This window comes from Patagioenas fasciata, chromosome 7 (genome assembly GCF_037038585.1).
Source record: "Patagioenas fasciata isolate bPatFas1 chromosome 7, bPatFas1.hap1, whole genome shotgun sequence".
NCBI lineage: Eukaryota > Metazoa > Chordata > Aves > Columbiformes > Columbidae > Patagioenas > Patagioenas fasciata.
The window spans coordinates 38966222-38975987 of NC_092526.1; the positions used below are offsets into that span (position 1 = coordinate 38966222).

At 41.8% G+C, this 9766-nt stretch overlaps 1 protein-coding gene and 1 long non-coding RNA gene across 3 annotated transcripts in view; one reads left to right on the forward strand and one right to left on the reverse strand.

The window, feature by feature from the left end:
- HECW2 (HECT, C2 and WW domain containing E3 ubiquitin protein ligase 2) overlaps window positions 1-2949 on the reverse strand; it is a 126350-nt gene extending 123401 nt beyond the window's left edge. Inside the window, exon 1 of the mRNA XM_065840657.2 lies at window positions 2735-2949. The gene's annotated coding sequence lies outside the window, so the exon portion shown is untranslated. The remainder of the gene's footprint in view (window positions 1-2734) is intronic.
- Window positions 2950-4789: 1840 nt separating this feature from the next.
- Window positions 4790-9739, forward strand: LOC136103262 (uncharacterized). Of its 2 annotated transcripts, XR_010651579.2 has the most exons (4): window positions 4790-4930; window positions 5835-5972; window positions 7340-7485; window positions 7803-9739. It is a non-coding gene; the product is annotated as an uncharacterized lncRNA (long non-coding RNA). The 2 variants fall into 2 exon arrangements; XR_010651580.2 differs by lacking the exon at window positions 7340-7485.
- Window positions 9740-9766: the final 27 nt, after the last annotated feature.

Below are 9766 nucleotides of genomic sequence, written 5' to 3' on the forward strand. Positions count from 1 at the left end.
ACTAAGCTGGGGATGATCTGTTCATGCCACTCCACTCAAAAGCTGGTCTCCAGCTTTCCTAAAGATCGGGTTGCTACACGGAGCAGATGGATGCAAACAGCACAAAGTACAGAGTTACAGCCAGTAAACCAGCACAGTGGTTGAGTTAGACCGATAACCTGAATTCTCACCAAGTTTTGCAGATGTAACAGTGTAGGAGAGTTTTAAGGATGGATCAAAGAACAGTGCTTTCAGCATATTTCTGTTGATACCCTTCTAAATGTACAAACGGTGAGAATAAAAATAAAATTAATTAATTAAACACATATATGTTTTCATGAGAATTAAATTAAAGCACATTGGAGCCCGGCAACATGTGCCAAGCAAAGTCAGGAGTTAGTATCTCGTTAACAATAAAACGTGCCAGACAGGATGAAGAAAAATCACAACAGGTTCTGAAGAGGAAACATTGAGCAAACAACTTCTACAACTTGTATCTGATGCAACGAAAAAGGGTAATTTAGAAGGGGAAAAACTAATTGAAGCAACACTGGAGAAAAGCAGACTTACAGCAGTGACAGAATAGATTTGAGGCCCTTACTCCTACAAAGTACTTTCTTTTGCAGAATGCTGACCTGGATGGACAAACAGACCAAATTTAACAATTGATTTATCCCATCTCTCAACTCAAACTTGCAAGTTCCATGTACTGCAGCAGCATTCTCTCAGACCATCCAAGGAATCCAAAATAGAGATCTTTGTACTAGTGTTTGCTCGCTGATTTACCTTCATACCAAAGAGTTCTGCATAAGCAAGTAATTGAGTGAGATGAAAAGAATTCTAAAGGCAAGTACTGCAGAAGTGCTGGCAGCTCAGATTCCACCTTGAACAAAGAGTTCAGTCCTACCACAAAACAGTGGAAGGAATTCAAGAAAGATAACAAAACTATGAAGAAGGAAAGTATCTTACATATGCTGCCATAAAACTTGGCTAACTATGATAGTTGTAGCACATAGTTATCTATAAACACATGGCAAATCTAAGTAGAAATGGAATTATCAGAAGAGTAAAAAAGCTGTAACTAACAGAAATGCCATTACAGAAAATAAAAGCCTTACAGCATCTTTGAGCAATGAGCTCTATTGGAATATAGAAGAACTTCCCAGGGAAAGTCTCATTCCCTGAAAAATTTAAAGTTAGACTGAAAAGCTGGTTGGAGACAATATATAAAAATAAACTAGAGCCATAAAACTGCTGAAATAATAAAAACTTTATATGAATTACCCAAATTTTAATATATGTAATTCACATGAAAGTATTACTGAGATATGTGAGCTGCTGCACACGTCACACAAAGCACGGGTGTTTTGATATGAAACAAAAATACACCTGTGTTCTAAACCACAACCCAAAACATTCTTATATCACCGGTTATCTTGAAACTTCATGCACTAATGATGATTCCACCAGGCATATATGTAGGTGGGAATCTACTGTGGAAATTATACCGATTTGAAGAAAAAGTAGGTGATCTGTCATAACACACTTGCCTGTCCCATCTCCTATTGCCATACAAACAACATTAAAAATAAAAGAAAATACCATTTTAAAGTTATTTTGTATACTCCTGTGAAACTGTTGGGCAGAATATTTGGAGCAGAAAAGGACATCAAATTGTTTAACCGCAGCTTTCAACACTCAGTTCTTTGATCACAGTTGACATCTTAAAAGTTTCTCATGAAAAACGTGCCACATACAGTTTGATGTATACATTTTACTCCTGCATTTTTTATATGAAGTTACTGTTATTGAAGTAGACACCAACTTCTGAAAGTAAAATAAAGAATATGAATAAAAAGCTCAGATCAATCAGCTCTTTTAGTGCAAACTAAATTAAGAATAGCGTTTAATCTGTTTGTTCCAAAAATTCTACAGTGCCTTCAGAATTAACTATGTGTCAAATGTTGTTACCTTACCTCAGCTCATGAATCTCTCAAATACAGTTTCCATTCGACCCACATATCAGTTGCTCTTTTATGTTCTCACTCCCTATACTACTGCGTAAACAAAGCATCCCTGCATTACTGCTGTATCAATACCCTCTGATTAAAGAACTGCCTAAGTATAACACCAGTAACTACCAAGAAACTGTACAATAAAACCAATGTTACTTTTAATATTCAATGTTATTTATGCATCTCTTTGTTAGGTGAGAAGTTTAGGAGTTACTTAATTTATAGTTTTAAATCTCCTTTTTCCTTACTGATCTTTATATTCTCTCACATCCCACATTTCTTCATAAACCTCTTGGCAATGTCCCCCCAGCAAAGGTTTCCTGGAGCAGATTCTCAAGTGGAGCAATGACAACTTTACAGCAGCTGAGCATCTTTTTATTACGCACGTATTACTGATCGAATGCAGTGTTGGTCTGCCCGCAGCGTCACTCTCTCTGCTCAGAAAAGCTGCAATTATTCCTCCAAAATAAAAGTCATGCCAAAAGATTCTTAAATCAAAGCAATTATATTCATCAACAGAATGTAAAATTTTCCGCATTAATGGATAGCCACCAGCTGCAGTTGCACAAATTATAAAATGCGTAGTCACCATGTTTAGATGTTCCAATAAATACTGTTCCTCTTTGCTGCCATCTACAGACACATTTCAAATCTTTTAAAAAAAACCTACTTTTCACTTCCAGTTATAACAATAGGATCTCAACATGTCCTACAAAACAGCTCATCCCAAACATTTTTACCTCAACATATTAGAAGCTTCAGGCAAAGCTGAGCCCAAGCGACAGGTTGTCAAAACGTATTAGGATGTTGCTGCACTGCACGCTGAGTGATGCTCGATCCCAGGTGTTCCACAGGCTGCACAAAGTCCTTGACTGGGAATTAGGGGCTCACGTTCCCTATTCAATGCATGGGAATAGTGAAGTCGTACACAGATGCCCCTCAGAGGTCCGATGAGCTGCCAAAAGTGAAAAGGAGATTGTAAATCTCTAGTATGGGTATCTTAAGTACCTTTGCTAGAGTCCTCAGCATATCTAATGCTTAATGGTTGCAGCATTGATGCCTGCTTCAGACACCACATTTCCAGTTTTGCAACTGTATGTTCTAACAGGCAGGCTACAAAGTCAGTTTTCCGCTCTCTATAAAAATGAAAGTCAGCAAGTGGCACGTTTTTAAAAGATTGACACCTCAGACGTGGAGACAATAACTCAGCAAGGTTGCTGATTGGTATTAAGCGACTTGCATGACCAGTTAAGTATAGAATCATAGACTGTCCTGAGTTGGAAGGCACCCACAAGGATCATCAAGTCCAACTCCTGTCCCTGCACAGGACAACCCCACAGTTCACGCCATGTGTCTGAGGATGTTGTCCAGTCTCTTCTTGAATATTGTGGTAGGTCAAATATCATTTGAAAACAGGGCAAAGCAATCAACATTTACACACTTCTGCCAAGGGAGAAGTACTTATGAAACCACTGTATTTGTTGAGACAATGAATTCTACTTCTTTGGTCCAAGGGTTCATGCAAATAAACCAGCGACTCCCAATGTAACAAAAGACCCATCTTTTGTTTTAAACTTGCAGCACTTAGTTGTGATTTCTTTTTTCTCATTTGCAAAACTAAACACAGACAGAAAGCAAATAACCTTGTGTCAAACAGGCACCAGGACTACAGAAGCAGAGCCCTTAGTGAGCGTGCCTACAGCTGCAAGTGAACATGTCATTTGATACGCAGTAAATTGATCACAAATAAGGACCAGCCCACAGGTCCGTGTGCTCCTGCAGAGTGTCCTCCCTGGGGAGCCTTGAGCCCAGATATCCCACAAGCTGATTTTAAACACCTTTGAACCTTAAAACACTTCGGTGTTCTGTTGTAAAACACACTTCACTGAAAGAGCTATTGTAGGAAACAACTATTTTGCAAATATAATAGATCCAGGTAGGATCTCTCAGCAAAGCATATTCTAATGACCATTTTGCAAGACCGGGTGTTCTACCTAAAGGTAGGCACACACAATAGGGCAAAAAGCCCCTGCTTATATCCCCCCAAAATCCCAGCTGCAATTTCCCTCCCCTGTTCCCTATTGCTTGGGTACTTCAGGGTTTACAGACTACCCCGACACAATAAAATATCCTTCCCCTTATCAATATGGATTCCTGGTACTTTGGCTACACTTCCTCCTAAATTAACTTGTAAATACAGGTATATACAGGTGTCAGTATATATTCTGGGAAGAGACTGTCTTTTACATTAAGAATTCATAGTCCAATGTCTCTCGGTCCTTCCCCCTAAATTAACTTATAAATACAGGTATCAGTACGTATACAGGTGTCTATATATTCGGCGAAGAGACTGTGTTTTACATTAAGGATTCATAGTCCGATGTCTCTTGGTCCTTCCCCCCTGCTGGGGTCAGGGGCCAGGTCCTCAGTTATGTCAAAACAACAGTTCTTTGTTAAACGTTCCTCACAGCTATCTAATCACGAGGTGAAAGCGGCGCATAACTCCGCAGCCTCCGCGGGCATCCCCACCGCGGGGCGGAGGGAAGCGGGAGAGGAAAAGCGAATCTCCTGTGTGAATCCCATGGCCCCGCTTACCGGCGACACCAGAGGGTGCAGCCGGACCCCGGGTCGCCGCCGCCTCAGGTACCGATACCTCAGGTAACGCCACCTCAGGTACCGCCGCCTCAGGTACGTTCGGCGCCTTCCCGCCCAAAGCGGGACCGCAGCTCCCGGCATGCCCCGCGCCTGCACGGCCGCGGCCGTTGGCGCGCATGCGGGGGGGGTGTCACGTGACGGCCGGGCTCGATCCTGAGGGACCCTGCCAGCCGAGATAATTCTGTGGTAACACCCAAGTGACACAAAAGAGGCTGAAGGAAAGGCAAAAAGAAGCAGCTCGTAGACAGAGTACTGCTGTGGAGGTGACAACTGCATCCAAGGTACAAAACATATAGTTTTGAGGGTTGACAGACTTGCTTTTAGGCGTTTTCATTTCTGACGTAGTTAAAGAGCGTACTCAGCTCGAAAAATGAGTTTATGATAGATTGTTGTCAGTAAGATGTTAATAATTCTTCTGATAATAAGAATCTGTTATTTTGTCAATTAAAAAAAATTACGTAGCAAATCAAGAATAAAAATATTTGAGATTTGTAATTCTCTCATTTTCATGACTTTAGTTCACCCAGTTCTCAATGTCTTCTCTGTCTTTCAAGAACTTATGTTTCTCTGGTATTTCAGTCTTACGTTTCTGTTACTGTTTTCCCTGAAGAAAACGTCAGTGGAAGATGTCACTCAGTCTCAATTAATTGTGGTAGAGAATGTGTTGCTGTGTAGTGCTTGCACTCTTACATTCAGTGCTTCAGAACAAAGGACATCAGACTGGGGATAGAAATCAAGTTCTAGGGGGAAAAGAGCCCAAGGAATTGCTTTCATCACTCCTCTTAATACTTAGTGTCAAAAGGTTTACCTCACAACCCAAACGCACTCACTGTTGGCAAAGAACATTTTTTTTTTTCAAAAAAACCCCTTCAAACCTAAGTGTAAGTGCAGTTTTAATCTCCTCATTCTATGTCTAAACAGACTTAGGCATTTAATTTTCTGAAGGAGAGTAAGTTGTCATAAAGTGTTTTTTTCCAAAAAGGCTCTTTACCTGGCATAGCTGTTTTGAACCTCCTTTATTTAAAGGGAATATGAAATATTAGAAAACACATTCCAATCTTTAAACCACAGTGGCGCAGAGTATATCCAAGACGAATGTATTTGTACTGTAATTGTCTTTTATATTTTTTTTAATCTTGTATATTAAATATAAACATGAATAACTGAATTTGTTTCTTTTTGAAGGGAACAGTTAATGGAAAAAGTAAACACTGGTGAGTCCTTCCATTATATTGCAATTAGAAAAAACCACTCGAACAACTGAAGAAATATAAAGAGGAGACAAAAAAGAAACTGGAGGAAGCCAGCATGGAATCAGAACAGGTGAGACCAGTTACATAATTAACTGCAAGTAACAAGATAGTATTTCAGCATAGGCACCAGGTAACTCTTTAATCTCAGATATAGGTCACTGGTGAAGCATGAGATACAACCTTGACCTTTTCAACTAAGCAGCATTTATCATGCTTAAAAAAATTACAGTTTCTATCTTTTCTGTGAATCTCTTCAATTTAGTGAGGCTTGTAAGAAGAGCTTTTGTTCCCCACAACTGATTGTTTTTATCAGGTTCAGGATATCTGCATTCAACAACCGAACCAAAGTGTTGTGGCCAAGAAAATTGCTTCCCAAGCTGCTCTTATGTCACTCTGTACATGACATCATGCAAAACCATATTTCCCTCCCACCCCAAGAAGTCATTTGTCCTTGCATCACCTCATCCTTCCACTACTCCACCACAATATCTAAATTATCATAGCTTGCATGGATTACTGTAGTAGTTTGGGGTGAAAATCTCGGGGGTTTGATGTTTTATAGGGTATTAACCAACAAAAAGCAAAATTAAAAAAGAAAAGATGCCCCAGCCTGAGGTCTTACATGCTTCTTATCAGTCCAAGTACTGTTTTGTGATTACAAAGAGACCTTAATAGCAGTTCTAATTATGCTGTCTTGCCTGCATCACCCCTAGTGTAGAAGCAGCTCAATGGAGCCCCAGGGGCCTAATGGATAAAACACTGGGTGTAAGGCAGGGGTGTGGGTTCGAGTCCCTGCTGTGGTGACTCGGCCCCTCCCAGCAGGCATGAGGCCCTGCATGGGGAATGCAGTGACTTGAGGAAGAGGGGAGAAGGGCAGCACCCCAAATAGCAACAACTGGATCGAACCCCAAAAGCCAATGGAACGGAAGCAAAACCATATTGTAACATTGGGACAGGTGGTAAGAGGTGACAGGGTCACCCTCCGTCAAAAACAGCTCCTGCAAAGCAAAGGAGACTAAAAAAAGTGAACAGAAGGCTTAAAATGCAAAGCAAAAGAAACTTAAAGAAGAGTGTTCCTTTTCTAAAGGTAGTCGCTCAAAAATGCTGACTTGCGGAGAACAAGGTTAAAGGTGGAAAAACAAACAACCTGCTTTAAAGCAGTTTTTAGTGCTAGAGTTAGGTTGTGGTTGGACTCTATGACCCTGAGGGTCTCTTCCAACCAAAATAATTCTATGTTCTTACTCTGGTTTTGACAGCCTGCAGCTAGAAGTTGTGCACAATCACCAGCCAAAGAACCCCAAACAGAACAGCTCCAAAAAGGAGCTCAAGAAAGCGAGCACATTCATTTCAAACAGGGAAGCAAATAAAAGAGGTGGGGAAAGTACTTGGTAGCTTATTATCAGTCAGGATTTCAGTTTCCTAAACTTTCTTTTGTAGCTCCTTCCACAGCGGTAGAAAACAGATCCCTTTTCTGGTTTGTTTTCTCCTCTTTTGCCAAAGGACACATTTAAGCAGCAAAGAATATTACAGGCACAAGATAGCTTCAAAAGACTGCTTCTGTCCTGAGAAAAGTTCTACTGCAGGTACTTCATGTTTGGTTCATGTTCATTAACCAAATACTCATCTAAAAGCTAACAGCATATTTTCTTGTCTGCATTCACATCTGTTTCAGTGGTTCGCCTTCCTGTCCTCCATACATTTCGAGATACCCGTTCAGAAGCCGCACTTACCTTGTGTGTGTCGATTCATCAGCCTTCTCCATAGTTGATAGTTCCTGTACAGCTGTGTAATCAGCTTTTTAGAGTTGTATTAAACTGCTAAAATTTTAATCTCGTCTTTAGTAATGATGAAGATTCCCCAAATGGTCATCAGCTTCATAAAATACTCCATCTTTTCCCAGGAGAAAAGGCAAGATAATCTTCCCCACTCATGCCTCCCTGGAGAGCAGGACAAGGAGCCAGCACCTCCAGCTCAGCCCTAGGAATCCCACGTGAGCTGGGCAGGAAATGAGCTCATGTGGCGGGGTGAGTCCCAGCCCAGGAGAGCATCCCCTGAGAGGAATCCAGAACTTACCTCGAGCTGATGTGCTCAGGTAGGGCTGTGTCACTGAGAAAGCCTTGCAAAGAAAAGGTGCTCACAGGGCACCCATATTTAGGGGACGTAGGAATGCTTGTTTAAATCATAAAGTCTGATTTGAATTAACTCATACCTTGGCTTTTTGACTCAGGTGCTTTTCATTGTGAGGCTGATATTGACAAAACTGCTATTTATAGCAAAACAATTCTTCTTTCTTTATCATAACTGTAAACTATATGCTGTTGATATGCTACATCTTTGCTTTCATAACTTTTGCCAGCTTCAGATGAAGGCCTGGCCGGTGTTATCAAAACCCATCTCAAACTGGTTTGCAGAGGGTTTGCGTGAAGGCCGAGTCACGTCTCTGTGGCTGGATGCTGACGTGACTGGGATGGGGAGGAACTGGCAGGACTGGCTACTTCTAATGGTAGATGATATCTGGGTCACGAGAGAACATATGCCTTGAACTCATTTTAGGAGTATATAAGGAATTCACCAGGTGTGTGCTGTTATACCACATGTCGTCTTACCTTCAAAAGAATGACTGGAATTTGTTTAATCTGTCTGACCATGGACCAGCATGCTGGGCAAAGAGTAGTTGGAAGCAGATGACTTACATCATAATGTGTTGAAGATTATTATAACATGGGCAGTTTTAATGCTTGTTTGACTGATACTATTGTGGGTGTCTATTACAGCCCACTAGATCAGGGTGAGGAAGTTGATGAGGCCTTCTACAGACAGCTGAGAGCAGCCTCACAGCCCTGGTTGTGGTGGGGGATTTTAACTTCCCTGATGTTTGTTGGAGGGACTACTCGGCCGGCCAGACACAGTCCAGGAGGTTCCTCCAGTGCCTTGACGAGAACTTTCTGATGCAAAGGGTGGAGGATCCGACTAGAAGAGGTGCACTGCTGGACCTCATCCTCACTAACAAGGAGGGTCTGGTCGAAGCAGTAAAGGTTGAGGGCTGCCTTGGTTGCAGTGACCGTGAGATGGTGGAGTTCAGGATCTCGTGTGGCAGGAACAGAATAGCAAGCAGAATTGCAACCCTGGACTTCAGCAGGGCAAACTTTGGCCTTTTCAGGCAATTGCTGGGGGAAATCCCATGGGCAAGGCTGCTTGAGGGTAAAGGGGCCCAAGATGGTTAGTGTTCAGGGACTGCTTCTACTGGGCACAAGATCAGAGCATCCCGACACGTAGGAAGTCAAGGAAGGGAGCCAGGAGACCTGCGTGGTTAAACAGGGAACTGCTGGGTAAGCTCGAGTGGAAGAGGAGAGTTTACAGATCATGGAAGGGGGGCTGTGATACCTTAAGTACCAACAGTGTTTGGAGGCAATAGCACAGTTTGGGTTTGATTCAGCAAACTACCTTACAGAAAAATATTTTTCAGCCTAATTTTGCTGCAGCATATAACTTGCATCCATTTCTGTATATCCATATTGTGGGAGATTTGTGGGATTTTCTGGAGGCTGAGTTGTGGAAGGGTTGCTGTTAGATGGAAATTTGTTACTGAACCAGCCAGGAATTTCAAGGCTGGGAACAGGACCTGCCGTGGGAGAGAAGCAACTCCGAAATAACAAGGCCCCAACGTGGTGTAAATCAACGGACCTATTAGCAGTGAGCCTGGGGCGCATGGACAGCCCGTGAACATGGACAATATCCGATCAGCCAATGCATGTTTGGAATGTGGACGCGTGATCAAGAAATAACTGTATATATAAGGAGGCTTGTCTCTGTAATAAATGGCTTCGCTTAAATTCATATTGAATTGTGTGGAGTCCATGAGTT